Below are 18537 nucleotides of genomic sequence, written 5' to 3'. Positions count from 1 at the left end.
TTTACTTTTTATTTAGCGTTACCATCACACAGGTATTTGAGGAAAATTCAGTTATTATAGTGTTTGTGTGTGTGGGTGTCTCTGTCTGTCTGTCTGAGGGTATGTGTGAGTGTAGCCATGTCTTTGGATGCTCCAGTGTGGAGCTGTCACCTGTCCACCATAATGTTACCAGACATGTCCTAATAAACTGGCATCTGAGTGTAGATTCAGCTCTGATTCCAGCACGATTCCCTTTTTATGATTTGGTTTTCAAATCTTTTTTTTTTTTTGTTTATTTTAGTTTACTTCAAAACTCAAGTTGTATATGACTTCTGTCTGTTATGCACTGGCTAGATGTAGATGTTTGATTGTATTTGGTGTGGTTGGAGCCAGGTCCACTGTAATAAAGAGGAAATTAAATTGTCCATCTTTTGGTTTTAATTAAAGTTTCAGGGTCAATGGAAAGAAAGTTTTTACTTTTTATTCAGCGTTACCATCACACAGGTATTTGAGGGTAAATACCGTTATTATAGTGACCATAAAATCATTTTAGAAACGTAAGCCTGATGGCTGGTAGATTCTGAACTTAATACAGACCGGGACACGCCCCATAAGCCAGGTTTGGGAGGTGTCGGGTGACTATGAGTCCAACTCTGCATATTTTTATTTAACCAGGTAGCCTGTTGAGAACAGGTTCTCATTTGCAACGGCGACCTGGTCAAGAAAAGCATAAGTGTACAAGACAACCTGCAGTTTCACATTCAGTACAATACAGAATACAATAGGCTACATATTACAAGTACAGATTAAGAAAGCATTTCAAAGCCGGCGCAAAGTGAGGTGTAAGTAAGTCCATGTTTCTCTTGATGAGGCGTGTGTGTGTGTGTGTGTGTGTGAGAGAGAGTGATTTTGAGTAGTAGTTTAATGATAGGTATAGCCATGTCTTTGAATGCTCCAGTGAGAAGAAGGGCTCCATGAGCTGTCACCTGTCCATCTGGTTATGTTCTGTTTTTATGATTTCGTTTTCAAGTATGTTTTGGCTTTATTTTAGCTTACTTCATGATGTCTGGCAAAATAAACTTTACGGTACCAGCCCTTTCTGACAGGTCACCCTCTATAAAAAGGTTAAGTTGTAACTAATTGGCTTTATAAATACTTATGTACTGATGCTTTGTGAATCACTTATAGATGAGTTACATAGCATTAAAAAGAACTCTTAGGTTGCGAGGGTGTGAAGAATCCCTTTGCCTGGTGTTTTTCTTTTTGGTAATTGTAAACATTATGCATGTTGGTAATCCATTACTAAATACTTTTGGGGTTCAGACTTTCTAATAAGCATGTTAAGTTATTTATTAGCCAATAATGTCTCCCTTAGCAATTGAATGAATTAGAAGAGTATGTCCCGAGTGTCCGAGAAAGGCAGCTCCTCTATTTGAAGAATCAATTGTAGCAAATGAAGCTGATAACAAGGATTTTAGTGGTTTTCTGAAGTGAAAGCCAATCAGGACTAATTCCAGTTGTGGTACAATTACTTGAGTTGGGAGCCATGGAAAAGGGAAGGATTTTTGCTATGTATATTTTAGCTATGACAGACACTTTTCAAGTTGTTATGAAACCTGTGTCAAATCATCAATGTTATATTTCTCTCAAAACAGGAGAACATTTCACACATGAGAAGCTGCTGACAAGCTGTCCATTTTCCCTCTATCCACTCCTGTCCTCGAGCTTCTTGCCGTCCCCGATGGGGGGCCCCCCACCTCCCTCATTAACTCCCAACCACGCACCACCCCCCTCCCTCCCCATGGAGGAAGACATCTCCACTAATGTCAGTGTTGTGAGGGCCCTCGGGGGTCCCTGTGGCGACTGGTGGCTTGCCATCGATTGTTCCAGCCTCTCCAAGAGTAAAGAGCCCCCCTTGCCCCCCCCCCCTCACAGACACTGACCTCTGGGGCACCACAGCCCCAGTCCCTCAGTAGGTGGCAGTAGTACATAATGATAGCAAATGGATGTAGTTGGCAGGGGCGGGCAGGTTGGAGAGATGGGCGGGGGGGGGTGAGAAGGGACAGCACTTAAACCCAACACTAGCATATTTTCTGCTTGCAGGTTGAGGATGTGTAGCAGGGATGTGTTCTCCGGTTGTTGCCCGTGTGTTTGCTGTGGTCGGCCTCCAATCGGAGAACCGGCGGAGCGTGAAAGCCTCGCAGCAGTGGCCTAACCACCACCCTTATAATATGGAGGTCATCCCTCCCCGGACCCACGCGCCAATAACTCGATAACAGTTTCCCCGGCCGCTGGGTTTCCTGTGTTTGTGACAATTGTCAGTATTTTGGTTGGGTGGGGCAGGAGGGGATCCAAAGTGTTCAAACTCAAATGTAAGGTACAGCTAAGGCAAGAATGTTTTGGTATGTTTTCCATTCTTGCAGCCAATGTTTTAAAGGTCACGGATGTGATTGACACGACAACACTGAGGGTTATGCATCAGTATGCTGATATCAGGTTGGCATTTTATATGTACATGTAGTATATTAAAGAACATGAGAGCCCAGACAAGACTGGAGATGTACAGTGCAGAGGTGTGGACTAGACTCACGTGACTTAGAATCAGTCTTGCATGACAAATCTAGTGACTTTAGACTTGACAGAATCAAAAAGAACTCGACATTGACTTTACCACAATGAGTTGTGGCTTCACTTTGACTTTAGCCTTTTGACTTAGAATGATGTGATATCCTCCGCAAGCCCAAAGATTACTATGTATGTTTTAAGAAAGTGTGCAACAAATTAACTCTTTATTCTTTCTGACCATGGACACATTTTGAATCAATCCAACAGCAACCAACTGCTATGCAGAAGCAGAAAGGCCAGTGTAAACCAGCAGGCAAATACATTTTTAGGGACTTGAAACACAAAGAAGAAATGACCTGACTCAGGACCTCATATAGTCAAGTCTTGAGACTTACTTGTGAATTGCAAAACAATGACTTGCGTGGCACACAGTCCTCATTAGCATATGCTTAATGTAAGCACTACAAAGGATCACATGGCAGAGAGGACATTAAAGGTGTATACAGTGGATGGATACATACATTTAAAGGGTAATTGGGGTTTTTTTTCAACCTGGACCCTGTTTTCCTATGTTTTTGTGTGTAAGTGTCTGATGGGAGCAACAATCTTTGAAATTGGTACAGTATCATGCGTGAACGCTGTAACCGGCAGCCACAGACCGGGCTGCAATGTAACCCTATGGGGCAAATGCGCATCGTCAATGTCGCTCCACTAAAAGTGCTCATTTTGCCACTGACAGACTCAGATTATTATTCTAAGTGTCTGACAACATTATGCAGTCCCTCCAGGATTTCACAATGTCGCGGTCGTGCCCTTTCACGCAAATTCAACCAATCACCGTGACTTTGGTGCGACTCGCAATTTTGACCAATCACCGCAACTTTTCCGCAAATTTGCCCAATAACTGGAGTTTCCTGTGACTTCAACCAATCCCAGCAGTCCCACTGTCAATGTGACTCTGAGAGCCACTGACCAAGCGGGAGTGAGAGAGAGCTTGTTTCCAATATGAAGACGAGACTCCAACATCTCACATTTACCAACAAAACGTACAGCGAAAGACCGTGCAAAACATTTCAGACCGTCCTGCCAACCTGTATACATTTTAACATCAATGTACACTGGAACGATTTTTCCTCTAAAGTTGCTGAAAGCTGCTGCTGTTTAAATCCTGTCAGCTGTCTGCAGTGGGCAGGGGCTGCTGCTCATACAGTTCTCCCCGCTACTGACGCACACAAACACACACACAAACGCACACACAAACGCACACGGTGGATGCAGGAAAAACCAGAGATGAGACGACAGATGACCTAAATTGAGGACAGCTACGCTCATTATTGTAAGTGCAATGCTAAGTTAAAGTCCAATAAGTACTTTATTAAACCATATGAATGTGTGTCCCAGCCCAGGATAGGAAATGAACTAACAATGTAAAGATCAACAAGCCACTGACACATATGTTCAAATTTGATTCATTCAATAAATTATTATTTTTTGTCGTAAATCCACCAGCCATTTTCATATTATACCAACATTTGGTATAATATGAAAATGGTGTCTTTTTGGTTACTAGGAAAACTCAGGAAAGTTATATTCTCCCCGAAACAAGTTTCCTTTTTATTTTTAAAGAGCTATAAAAAAAGTAATTGCAACTTTTTTTGCAACTTTCACTGTCACCCGCAACTTCATTGCAACAAACATACAAAAAACATTGCAACTTTTATCACAATTTTTTACAAAAGCTCCCGCATTTTTGACAATCTCAAAAAAAGGCCACGAAATCCTGGAGGGACTGATTATGGAAAGGATCCTTTCAGAGATAGACCTTTAAAACCTCTTTGAGACCTTTCTGTTCCAGATCCGAAGTTGCTAGCCCTAAACCCACCAGATTCCATTTAAAAAAAACAATACTTTTAGCGTGTATAGAGCCAACATATTTTCACATGTAAATCAGTACACTGTGTGTTTATTTAAACCATAACCAGAGTTGTGATGGTTGGAAAAATGGAAAGACGACCCATAACGGCCTTTCATACACAAAGAATGCAATTTCATGGATGTTTATATGTTTAAAAAATCTTACTGCTGGACAATTGCTCTATTAACTTACATTGTAGCTTATTTCTCCGCTGCCAACTGCAGCGATCTCTCTTAATATTGGACCAATGTCAAAGATTGTTGTTCCCATTAGTCACATAGACACAAAAACATAGGAACATAGGGTTGAAAAAAACCAAAGTTACACATTAACTCTGACTTAAGCCTTACGTTAACAGTTTCAGATTGATTTACTTCAAACTGTGTCCTCTGACTGTCCATCTGCCAAAATAGATGAGGGAAGGAAGCTCATCTAAAATGCCTTCAATACTTAATTGCTGTGCGTTCACAGCAATAAGCTAAAGGAGCAGTAGCCAGTGCTTTGTGGACTTTTACTGCCCTGGGTTCTAATTGCTGAAGCTTGTTCGGGGACATACACTTCTGTAGAGGAAGCCCTGCAGACACTGCTCAGAGTAACACACAACTTGACCTTCTTCAGCATGTAATTCAAGCAAAAAAAATCATGTAATCTATATTTTGATTTACATATAATATTCTCGTAAATAGACACAATAATTGAACATCGATTCACAGATAAGTCTTTTTAGTACACAACGTTATCACCAGGTATCAGGTCTTTATCAGGCAAATTGATTTAATTAGGCTTAGTGCATTACTATTACAGCAATGTAGGCTACATACCATTTCCAATTTGTTATACAAATATTATACATAATATTCTAGACAGCACTATAAAAATTCCATCCTAATGTGTTGTTTGCATTCCCAAAGTTTTAAAGAGCATCAGGCAGACCATGTGGATTTCCAAAAGTAAGTAACTGATAAATATTTAGAGAAACTTTCAAGTGTTAAATTTGAGAATGGAATTTGGGACACGTTCAGCCCCGATAAAACGTAACAACATGTTTATTTAAACTGAAACGGCAGTGCAGTTTCCTCTCCGTAAGGGCTGTCTGCCTTTTTTTAGGTGTCTGAAATGTGTTTAGCTGCTGCCCCCGTCCACAGCAGGACGCTGCTTAGCTTCTGTGTTGGTACTCCTACCTGCTTCTCCAAACTGGGGGCGTGCCGCCAGACTGCCGTCTACTGGAGCTAACACACTGACTATGGACAAGTAGCTCATACAACCACACTGACTATGAGCAAGTAGCTCATACAACCACACTGACTATGGACAAGTAGCTCATACAACCACACTGACTATGGAGAAGTAGCTCATACAACCACACTTCTAAACATCCAAACTATGGTTTAAAGACAGCGGAGGCGTTTTGAAGGAGATGTGGCTCTACGAAAACTTTCACAATGCTGCAGTGTGTGGAGGTTGTATCTGTTGTCATGTGAGTTCTGATGTAGCCTAAACAGCTGTGTGAACAGGGTGTGTTCGGCCTCGCAACTCAGCAGCCGTCAAAATGTTATTCCCTTTTCCTTTTGTTTTTGTGTTTGTGTGTATGCATGGGATATGTGGGTGTACAGAATATGTGTCCACAAGATGCAACTCCTATTTCTTACGGAAGTTTCTATTGAGGTCACAAAACCGAAACACAAGTGAGAATGTCTCCTACACTGAAGTGCATGCACATTTTCACTGCCTGAGTTGAGAGCTTGATGGGTGACTCTTTTCAAAAAGAATTATAGTCAGAAGGACTTAGTGTTTTGATGGTGCCTCGCCTCCATAACTCAGTGCATTTATGGGTGCAGCCAAATGTTGGGGACCTGCTTTGGTTATTATGCTAAACTTTTGAAAAGCTGGTATTCTTCAAAATATTAACTTCCAGCCACTATGTTGTGGTATGTCAGGAAAAGCTAATTTCACCACTTTTTCATGCCCCTACTTTGAAACCTGCACTAGTAGTTTTTTTTTAATATATTAACAATGGATCGATGTGTAATGTGAAAGAGGTCTCGGTTGGCCCAGCTTGGACCTACTCCTGGCTGGCGGAGACTAAAGTTATCAAAAGTGTCGATACTTCTATACTTTTTCAAAACCATTAGTTTAACAGGATTTCAGTTAATTATACATTTTATAGTGAAAGTACCACAGCTGTAGAAAAACAACAACACACGTAGATAACACAGCGTAGCTAACTGGCTGGGAGCATGCAGCTAAAGACACAGGTTAATGTTAACAGCGTACCTGTAGCGCAGCAGCTGCACCTTTCCAGACCGCGTGGCTAATGCCGGAGACAGAGATGACAGAGTAATAACAGAACTGTTAAATCCTCCTGCTTTCCTGAAGTCAGCAGTGTGGCAACATTTTGCCTTCCCTGTGAGTGAGTTTTGGAAACATACAGGACCTCATGGTGCATTCAGGTGCACCCCGTATACTCATGGTGCACCTCGTAAACTCGGCGAAACTCTAAACTGTTGTTGTAAAGTACCCTTCTGCCATCTTTGTACTAGCACGGTGTGCAGGTCTTTAACACATTTAGTGTGCCTCTGACTTTGTTCCCCCCTTATTGCCGTGGTGTCGAGTATCGCATTTGTATTATAGTTTTGTATCAAAGTTTAAAATTCTGGTATTGTGACACCTTATCAGAGACTGTTGTGCCCACATCTTGCAGAGACCAGCGGCCTCATTACAGAAACTTCCTAAGTGGGAAGTCCTATCTTAAGCCATTGCCAAATGAGTTGCTACAAAGCTAATTAAGATTATCAGCTCCACACAACTCTCTTTGTATTTCTCAGTAGGACTATGTTCAGAAGATTGTGGCGTCCGCTGACTTTCCCGCGCAGAAACTCGAGTGAAGATAATGACCTCTTCTGAAGAGTCCATCATGTTTTTTTAATCCTCCGTGTCCTCCTTGGCTACTAGCAACTGCGTGGAGGGCCCCCCCCCCCTCCACGCAGTTGCACGACCACGGAAGGCTTGTATCATGTGGACGCGCCAACAGTTGTCATTTCTTAGAATTCCTCATGGGGGAGACAGAAACTACGTACTATAGCTTTAAAAAGACATCGGACTGTTTGCCGTGGTCATATGATTAGGAGCAGTAAGAAGTGGGAGTGAGAAGTAGGGACCGTTAGACCCAGCGGGTCAGGGAACCGCCACGGTACCGCTCCTTCACTTGGGCGAGAGAGATGGAGATGTGACAGACAAGAGTGGGCCGCTTCTATATATATAAAAAAAAACATTGGCTGCTTTGTCTGGCCATAAGCAAACAGCATGTTACTCTTATTTTGAATTTGAATACACAGATCAAATATACAACTATTTACCCATAGTCGAATGAAATAGTTCTTGTGCGTTTTGAGTGTCATGAGCTCCTCTCTCTCTGGCTCCCACACTGGGTGTTAGATACAAAAAAGAAGAGACTGTAAAAGAATATATGTTTACAAAGAACTACCTTTTCTGTATTGTTTTTTTTAAGTTTATTTGGGCCACCAAAAAATGTACTTTGGCCACCAAATGGGCCATGGTGCCAGCATGTATCCCTGAATGTTCAATCATTTTTGCACATGCTTAGGCCACGGCTGGTTACTATTTTATTTTATTAGAGTAGGAAAGCAGAAGCACTTTAAGTTGCTGCACACATGATTTATTATTTAATAAAAGGAGATTTCTTTTTTTTTAATTATCAATTTTCTTGGTTTTTATATCGGGGAAGATATAGTAGCATTAGTATCATTATATTTTCCTTTTCTAGGATGTTGAAGTATTGACGTTTAAAAAAAAACAATACATGTATTTTATTTATGACACAGAGAATTGGTAACAAAAAGTCATTTTTCTTTTCATTGTGTTTTAATCTAAATCATATGGACTTCTTTGTATTTGCTGTTGTCAATAATATGCTGTGGCAGTTGCCTCCTGTGTCTTCCCTCTACATTCCCTGGCTCTTCAATTGTCACAGCTTAGACAGTAAATCTGCATTTCACCCTCCACTGTCACTTAAAAAAAAGTCTTTCCCCTAGACTTCCACCTAAAAAAAAGCAGCATAAAACTGCAGTTGCAATCCTCCACACCTATTTCTCTCCTGAAACTCCTGCATGAAAAGATGCAATGGAAAATTCACTCGGTGCTGTAATTTAGTCCTCCCTCTCCACTTTTCATAAAAAATAAAGAAAGTCCCTGTCTCCCAAAAGACAAAAACAAAACAATATGCACACTGATTCCAGGTGTGTGTGTGGGGGGGGAATGTGTGGGTGAAGTTATGGTACATTTGCCATTGTAGTTGTGTGTAAATATTAGAAAGCAGCAGGTTCCTGGCGTGAGGAGAAGCCAGCCAAAGCGGCGGCACTAAGACAGGCGTCCTTATCGGTATTGTGTTCAGACCCCGGCGTGCTCCTGCTGTTTGTAATCTGCAGCAGCCGCTGTGAACAAAACTGGACAGGCATTTATTGTCCCAGCAGGAGGACGCTTGACAAGAGAATGTTAAACACTCCGCTACCTGCAATTTTCAAAAGGCGATAGCAGACATGATAAAATGTACACACACGTTTAATTTCATGTTTTCTTTTCTTTTTCTTTTCTTTTTTTTTCAGGGAGGGGAGGGAGAAGCAGCAGAGAAATGGGAACTTGGGGGGGGTGGGGGGAGTGAACAGTTTCTTCAAGTCTCGCTGTTGTTGATTCTCCTTGTAATTACATGTGTGTCTGTAAGTGGCTGCATGTGTCCATTGAGGAAGAGCAGGATGGAGTGTCAACAACTCTTCCAAGAGAAGGAGAGTGTCAGAGCTGGCCCACAGCAGGCCCAATGGGAGCTTTATTTGAATTATTGCTGACGGTGGCATTGGCTGGGCGGGGCAGTCATCCATTCATCAGACACACACACACACACACACACACACACACACACACAGTGCGTGGCACTATCTTTGTGGGGACCTGTCATTGACATAATGCATTCCCTAGCCCCTTACCCTAACCTTAACCATCACAACTAAATGCCTAACCTTAACCCTTACCCTCATCCTAACCATAACCTAATTCTAACCCTAATCCTAAAACCAAGTCTTAACCCTCAAACAGCCCTTTAAACTTGTGGGGTCCAGCATTTTGGCCTCACAAAGCTGTCGGGACCCCAAAATGTATTCTCGGTTTTTGGACCCCACGAATGTAGTTAAACAAGAACACACAGACACACACACACACACACACACACACACACACACACACACACACACACACACACACACACAAAACATGATGTAAAAAAAAAAAAATATGGCAGTGGGCTGACTAAAAACACTAAATAAAATAAAATAAATACATATTAACATACATAAAGCCACAAACATCTGGAATTCTACACGTGGGATGTCTTGGAGATTGCACAACCCAACACACTGTCAGACCTTTAAAACGGAGTTTAAATCAATCAAAAGCTTGTACCAATTGCCTCATAACAAAGCACAATAACATGGTCTAGGCCAGTGGTTCTCAAACTTTTTTCAATAATGTACCCCCTTTAAAACATTTCTTTAGCCAAGTACCCACTGATCAGCGCAAAAAAGAAATTTGGTAGAAAAAGTTTAAATAAGGACGTACATTACTTGCTGCGCCTTCAGTGTCAGACAACAACAATTTTGTAACTGAAGAACACTTAAATGCTACATTTTAAATGTTTAGAATGTATCACTATATTTGTTTATTGTTATTGTATAATTATTTTAGGAATTATGCATTACTGATGTTTTTCAAATAACATAAAAAAAAAAAACTAGGCCTTATGCATGTGAACATTACCTTAACTCCAGTAGCATTTAAATCAAACCCTTCCAGTTGAAATATTGACAGATAACTTCGTAAAAGTATTCATACGTGCATATTTTAACAAGATATGTGTATATTTACCCTCTGCTTTACATGACCATGCAAGGCTCCAGGATTGTCTGCACGAAAACTGGAAGAAAGTACAGGATGCACTTTGCTGAGCAACAACGTTACCCGACGCTGCCTCCTCATGACCAAAGTCTACAATAGTAAGTTTCTACTTTACAGTTCACTTAGAAAACAAAATGACATTACACTCAAACGAGAATAACAAAGAACACATGAATTAACATTTAAATAAGAAAGAGAGAGAGCTATCCTAAACCAAAGTGGAAAATTATGTATTACAGTATAAGTAAATGTACACGGCTCCAGTACCCCAGTTTTCAATTGATCTTCAGCCAGTTTCATGCATAGACAGGTGAGAACCTTATCTGTCACTTATGTGCGTGCATGAGGAGATGAGGAGACACATTTTTGCCCACCCTCACTACTTCAAAGGGGCTCATTTAGTTAAAGGTCCCATGACATGGTGCTCTTTGGATGCTTTTATATAAGCCTTAGTGGTCCCCTAATACTGTATCTGAAGTCTCTTTTATATAGACCTTAGTGGTCCCCTAATACTGTATCTGAAGTCTCTTTTATATAGACCTTAGTGGTCCCCTAATACTGTATCTGAAGTCTCTTTTATATAGACCTTAGTGGTCCCCTAATACTGTATCTGAAGTCTCTTTTATATAGACCTTAGTGGTCCCCTAATACTGTATCTGAAGTCTCTTTTATAAAGGTATTAGTGGTCCCCTAATACTGTATCTGAAGTCTCTTTTATAAAGGCATTAGTGGTCCCCTAATACTGTATCTGAAGTCTCTTTTATATAGGCCTTAGTGGTCCCCTAATACTGTATCTGAAGTCTCTTTTATATAGACCTTAGTGGTCCCCTAATACTGTATCTGAAGTCTCTTTTATATAGACCTTAGTGGTCCCCTAATACTGTATCTGAAGTCTCTTTTATATAGACCTTAGTGGTCCCCTAATACTGTATCTGAAGTCTCTTTTATATAGGCCTTAGTGATCCCCTAATACTGTATCTGAAGTCTCTTTCCTGAAATTCAGCCTTGGTGCAGAATTCCAGCCACTAGAGCCAGTCCCACAATGAGCTTTACTTAGGATGTGCCATTTCTGTGTCTGTAGCTATTGAGGAGGAGAGAGGGGGGGCAAGGTGGAGGGTGGGGGTGTGGCCTTGACCAACTGCCACTTTGCTCGTTTGAAAGCCATGATGTCTCTCTCTCATGGGTGGGCCAAATTCTCTGGGCGGGCAAAGCAGAGAAAGGGGAGGTAACCTTTCCCCTTATGACAACATAAGGAGGAGATTCCAGATCGGCCCATCTGAGCTTTCATTTTCTCAAAGGCAGAGCAGGATACCCAGGGCTCGGTTTACACCTATCGCCATTTCTAGCCACAGGCAGTCTGGGGGAACTCATATTAATGTTAAAAAACATCATAAAGTGAAATTTTCATGCCATGGGACCTTTAAGGATTTGAACTAAGTTTAGGTTAGGTAACTAAGGGCACTTTCACACCTACAGTATAGTTTGGTAGACTTGGTGCCATTTGGGGGTGAAGTTCAGGGGTGGGTCAGAGGGCCTGGTGCCCCCCCCAATCCATTGGGCTAGAGTGCTGTCAATCTGACAAATTTGGTAGTCTTTGGTAAATGGATTTAGGTCTATGCTTTAAACACACATTGTATGGCAACTGTGTACTTTGTTGAAATTGTGAGGCCAGTTTAGAAGTAGAAACATATTGAACTCACTGTAGAGCACTTGTTGCTGTAGGAAATAAATTGTGCATTGCACTTTATTTCTGTTCTGTTTCCTATTATCTGAAAACTGTGTACAGCCAGGTTTTCTTTTTATCTAGTTTATTGTAAGTGTATTGCACTTTATTTTTATACGGTTCTATGAAATAAAAATCTTCCCAGCCCTTGTCACACGTGTCCATGATGACTATCCAGATTTTTACCTTAAGAGGCCAAAATGGGTATTGTATTTGGATACAAATAAAAACAAGTAAAATTATTAATAAATGTGATGTATTTTATTTAGCAAAACTACATTGTGTGGTTCTATCCTATCCAATTGTTCCTATATTTCTAAGCAGATTTTCTATGCCGTATTCTGATAAAATCCCCTGGGCCCCCCCTGACTGATTAATGGTCCCCCCATGCCACCCCACTTAAAAAATCCTGGAATCGCCCCTGGTGAAGTTGCAACATTGTTGCAGTTTTTATTTGGTTCGGTTAGCGATCACACTGCACTTTGTCAAACACTGAACATTGTAAACAAATGGCACGCGGTCCAAATGGACAGACTATCCGAGTGAAACTCAATGTTAATTCCTGGTCTCAGAAATAATAACGTCTTGGGTTTTCTGGTTTTGCTTTGGTCTTTCTATCAATCAAATATTTTAGAAGTAGCAAGTTGTCGAGCATTTTATTCTTTGAATGAGACGAGTGAGACGGTACCGAAGGAGAAAGCAGGCCCTGATGAGTGTTGTCCTGTTCTTTGGTTCACTTCCTGTATTTGTATTTTTACCTAGGGCCCTATCCTGCACCCGGCGCAGCGCAGAGCCCGACGCAAGTGTCTTTGCTAGTTTAACGATGCAGTTGTCAATTTCCCGTCCAGTGCCCACGTCGTTTAAATAGCAAATGCACCTGCGCCCATCTGTGGCCCATGGGCGTGCTGGTCTTACAGGGAGGTGTGTTCAGGTGCATTCTGGGAGTATTGCTATGTTGAGGCAGCGGGAAGTGATCGTGCCATCGACCAACAAAAAACTGGTCTAAAGTCCATAACACAGCATTTCATTGTTATTTTAACAGAGCATTAGTAAAATGATCCTAGGCTCGTGCACAGCGCGCACACACTATGCTTGTTACACACACAGGGACGCACAGCAGCACACGGACATGCAGAAGATTACAAATAAAAATATTACAATGTGAAATAGTATTATTGTGTATATCTATATATACATGGAATACCTCTTGGTACAGAGGATTGAGAGACAACGGAAAATCTCTCCTTCCTGCTTAGCAAATCCTCCATCATAATAGCAATGCGCCAAGGTCCAAACGCGCCTGGCTTTTAAAGGGAATGGGAGATGACACTCTGATTGGTTTATTGCATGCTACGCCCAAAACACACCTATGATTGATTAAGTACAACTATTTTGAACCATGCGCCTGGTGTACGAACCCTTTAGTGGTACACGCCCTAAACGCACCTGCGTCAGTCGCTTCATACCGTGCCCTTAGATCGTTAAAATAGGGCCCCTAAAGTCAACCAAAGTCTAGTGCACGTGGAAACGAACCGAGACCCACATTTTTAAATCCGAATGAGCTTTCACACCACCACCTGGTTCTGTTTGAAAGCAACCTAAATTGAGAGTCTCCTGAAGCAAAGTCCTGTATGATAAATATTGCATTTAAATACAACACAAGCACTATAACCTCACACACTCTGATGGAGAGTTTTATAGTTTGTATATTCTCTATTCACATAAAGGTCTAAGGATAGAGTGTTGTATGCTGTACAGATTGTAAAGCCCTTTGAGGTAAATTTGTGATTTAGTGATTTTGGGCTGTATAAATAAAATTGTCTTGAACTGACTTGTATTGCATGACATTTTGAAGGGTTTGGCCCTTTTGTCACCTTACTCAAGATCTCGAAAGGATTGTGATCAAAAATCTAAATCTCAGTTTTCATCTTTACTGAATGTGATTTTGAAATCAACAGTGCAAAAACATTTCTTTATGTCTATTTTACCAATCCACCAAATAAACCAAAGTAACATGTTTCCGCCCGTCATCAAAACGAACCATCTCGGCTTCGAGCTGCAAGTTCTCACCTGTCAGTTTATTTTCTCACCTTTGGGATGATTCTTATCACTCTGATGAAGGTTGGGAGACAGAAGCTAAAGTCATTCAATTATTAAATACAGTGCTGTGAATGGAGAAGCAGTGTGAAGGAAAATGTAAATTCCCATTTGTTGAGCCTTAAGGCCAGGTCACACCCCCATCTAGGACAGCAACATTTCAGAGCAAAATCTTTTCATTGAAATTCAATTTCAACAATCAGATCCAATGTAGATCCATGCCATTGACCAATACTAAACACAGCTGTCAACCAATATTCTAAATTCAAGTATATATATTCAATTTGTTAAAAAACAAAACATTTGAATGTGAAAATTAATATTTGATTGCGAAAAAAAAACAAAAAAAAAACAGCACCACCGCGCTGGGGAGATTTCAGGATATTTTAATTGGGCTGACACACGGGGGACCAATAATCAGTTCCTGTGCTGGTTCCATGGTATCAGAATTTTGGATAGTCACCATGAAACATGAATTGGTCATGTGACAAGGGCTGGGAAGATTGGCAGAACAGGTGACAAGTGACAGTACTCTGATCCAATGGAACTAGCAATTGTCAGATTGACAGCACTCTAGCCCAATGGGTTGGGGGGAAGCAATCATATTTCAGGAGGGGGCCAGAGCCACCCCATGCCCCCCTTCTAGCCCCGCCCCTGTCACCGCAGCTGTCTGCCTCGCATATTCTAGTGTGGCCTGGGCCGCTGCTCCCTAACCCTAACCCGACATTGCATAACATGATCAAATTTGGACCAATTTCCCAAAACACAACTATTTTTTCAAAGATATTGTAGGAATAGAATTTACGTCACGGGTAAAGGATCAGAAGTCGGTAGGTTAGCGAAACACTAGTCTCGCTTTGCCAGACCTTCCTCCACAGCGCTGCAGAAGAAGGTCTGGCTAGTCCACACAGCATTCTGGGATGGGAGGAAAACGTGCTCTGGTTTATTGGCATTTCTTTAAACCAATCACAATTGTCTTGGGCACCGCTAAGCGCCGGACGGAGCTGCTGCAAAATAGCCTCGGGAAGGAACTTGTTTTGGTGGAACATGTATACGTTCAAAATTAGTTTTAGTCGTGCAACAGAAAACTCAGATTGGACAGATCCTGCAGAGTTTTGAACCATAATCCTCATAAATCCACCTGAGTTTAGAATTACAACACAAAGGAAGCAGAAGGACACGGACAAGAACCCGAGCAAGCCCCGGAAGAGAAACATCAAGGATATAGACTAGCGAAACACTGTAATCAAATATACAGTAGTAGGCTAGTAAAAGTGTGCGTATATTAGCTCCAGTGTCAAGAGCCTTCACATGGCTGTAATAAGACCACCTTCATTGTGATGATGCTGGTTCAGGCCCATGCTGTCTAGGCAAACCTATACACACTCTGACATTACCTACCACTCACGTGGCTCCCTCATGATGATGCTTAAACTTTAGTCTCGCCCCATTACCCACCTCACACCCTGACAAAACTTCACAACACTCAGACTAAAGCATGTTAAAGCATGTTCTCCACAGTCCGATCATGGATTGCTATGTGCCGATATTTTTCGGCAAGAAGGTAAAGTACTGGCAGCGGAGACATGCCTCTCTGGTTTGGCTGTGTGAGCGATGGCTCTTAAATTTGGTTACAGCGACTAATGGATGCCATGCTGGGAGGGTCATTAGGAGGAAATAAACCTATGTAGACAAATTATTAAGGAATTTGCACGTAGGGCCATGGGACATAAATAAGAGGCTAATCAGGGGAGCTTGTTGACTGTACTGTTTCCGAATGACTGCTTAGTGAATATCATACTGTAGTATTTCTTACAGTGATTCAACCAGATCAAACACATTATGGTTATGCTGTTTTTTTACAAAACCAATCACCACAGCAGGTGCTGCAGCCATAAATCCAAGAAATGAGCAAGGCGAGAAAGCACAAGGACTCCAGGGGAAGAAGCTAAGTTAGTTACATGCATTACTGGGACATGAGAGAGGAGCTCAGTGTTTCATAGGACGTCCCCTGGCAGTCGAAACCTATAGCACCACAACATAGGGCTATTGTGGCTGCATAGGAATCTGTATTTGGGGAATGTGCCGGCTACCAGAACCATAGCTGCCTATTCATCTGTGAATGCCTAATTGTGTAAATATGTCAGACTATGGATCATTGTTGTTTTTAGAGCCTTCAATGAAGATGTATCATCATAATAACTAAACAATAGAACACTACACTGTTATCCCAAATTAGTTGACTTTACTAGAAATTTGCACGGAAATCCGTTGCCTTAAACCGTTTTTACACAAGGTGAAACTTCAAGCTTTAGTGCGTAACTTTTTTAAAGATTATTTTTTGGGGCTTTTCCACCTTTAATTGATAGGACAGCTAGGTGAGAAAGGGGAAAGAGAGGGGGAAGACATGCAAGAAATCATCGCAGGTCGGACTCGAACCCTGGACCTCTGCGTCAAGGCATAAGCCTCTCAGTATATGTGCGCCTGCTCTACCACTGATCCCACCTGGCCACAGTGCGTAACTTTTTGATATTAATCCGTTACATTCCAGCCATTGCCAAAAGAGTTGCTACAAAGCTAATTAAGACTATCAGCTCCACACAACTCTCTCTGGATTTCTCAGTGTGACTATGCGTCCGGTGACTTTCACACGCAGAAACTCGAGTGAAGATAATTACCTCTTTTGAAGCTTGTATCATGGATTGGAGAATGGATGCGCCTGCAGTGTTGTTGTCATTACTTAGAATTCCTCATGGGGGTGACAGAAACTACGCGCTACAGCTTCAACAGGTCAAGTTGTATTACCGCACCGAGTGGTAAGTTGATACAGTAGACCATTAGTCAACATAAGTTACTTTTTTATGAAGTCATGTTGAAATACAACAAATACAAAAACATTAGGCTTTACTTATCAAAACTAAAGAAAGAACTTTCTTTGGGACAATATAGTTTTAAGAACAATGTATTCTATACATTAGTGCTTGTGCATATATTGCTTATTTCTTATGAAGGAAATAAATGTTTTTGGTTCCTTTTTTCTGTCAGCAGGATTACAGAATAACTACTTGCCCAATTTTTATGAAACTTGGTGAAAGGGAAGCATGGGCCATTATATTTTGGAACTGATCCAAATCATGGGGCAGATATACAAATTATTTATCTTTTTTTGTTAACATTGCGAGATAGGGCATTTGTGCTGCATATATGTGGTCTCAGAATAATCACAAAAATGTGTTGTGCTGGTTGGGGTCGCCTTTAATTAACCCCACCTGTTATTATTGTTATATAATTATTCATTGTGGAATTGCTGTTATACACGCTGAAGAAGGGCGGCTTGCCAGAAACGCCCATGTGGCGATATTACAAAGTTAAATTGGAGTGCTGTCCTAGTTTCTCCTTTTTATTATCCATATTAAGGATCCAGCACCCAGTGACTAAAGTCTAATCACGACTTAAGCGTATTGTGTCACATTTTTCATAACTGTAAGAGAAAACCAATCAAGGTTGAAAACTAACACTTTCCCTTTAATCTTTCTGGATGCTCTTTCCCTTCATACATCACACAAGGCCTTCATAAAGCTTCCTTCTGAGGCAACATCACTTACTTCCAACACTTCAGACCCAGAGACAATGTGTGTGTGTGATGAGGGAGGGGCAGTCAGTCCTGGGGGAGCCTGTTCTGTTTGCCCTAGATGTCTGGAAGGGGGGCGACAGGGTCCGGCTGGTAGACTGGCCCCAGGCAGTGCTCTCTTTGACCGGGGCTGGGAGCTGGATGAGCTTGTCAGTGGTCCGTGGGGAAGTCGTGCTCATTCAGCGAACACTGAGGGCCGGTGGGGAGCCCCGGGCAATGTCCCACACTGGGGGCCACAGAACAATGTTGTGGTGAAACATCAGAGTTGCGGTCAGCTGGAGAACAGATCCTGCATGACTTCCCTTTTGTCCTCAGGTTGAGCCTCTTTTAGAGTTGGCTTTAGTTTTTTCAAATGGTGTCTATGTTATGGGGTAGTTGATTAAGGAAATGTGTAAAGTGCTTTGACCACTTACATTTCCCCAGCTGTTCTAAGTACTGAAATTGAAACTCTGACAAAACATGCATCCATGTTGCCATAGCTACTGGTTGATGTGGTGTATCACACTCTGAAAATCCAGAGAGTGTTTAATGGAAATCTGGCCATTAGTTTTCATGATACCTTCAAAGATCAAAAGTCAGGCCCGTCACTTGAATAATAAAACTTCCCAACAACAAGTGTTGCTTTAAATCCTTCAAACATACTTCTGGGACCAATTCACTTTACAA

At 41.5% G+C, this 18537-nt stretch overlaps 1 protein-coding gene across 1 annotated transcript in view; it reads left to right on the top strand.

The window, feature by feature from the left end:
* The window catches only part of vrk1 (VRK serine/threonine kinase 1), a 14728-nt gene extending 14324 nt beyond the window's left edge, over positions 1-404 (top strand). The window contains exon 13 of the mRNA XM_078277625.1: positions 1-404. This exon is cut by the window's left edge and continues 379 nt beyond it. The gene's annotated coding sequence lies outside the window, so the exon portion shown is untranslated.
* Positions 405-18537: the final 18133 nt, after the last annotated feature.

This window comes from Sander vitreus, chromosome 20 (assembly GCF_031162955.1).
Source record: "Sander vitreus isolate 19-12246 chromosome 20, sanVit1, whole genome shotgun sequence".
NCBI classification, from domain to species: domain Eukaryota; kingdom Metazoa; phylum Chordata; class Actinopteri; order Perciformes; family Percidae; genus Sander; species Sander vitreus.
Note: the sequence above shows the minus strand (reverse complement) of the source record. Positions and strands in the feature narration are given on the sequence as shown.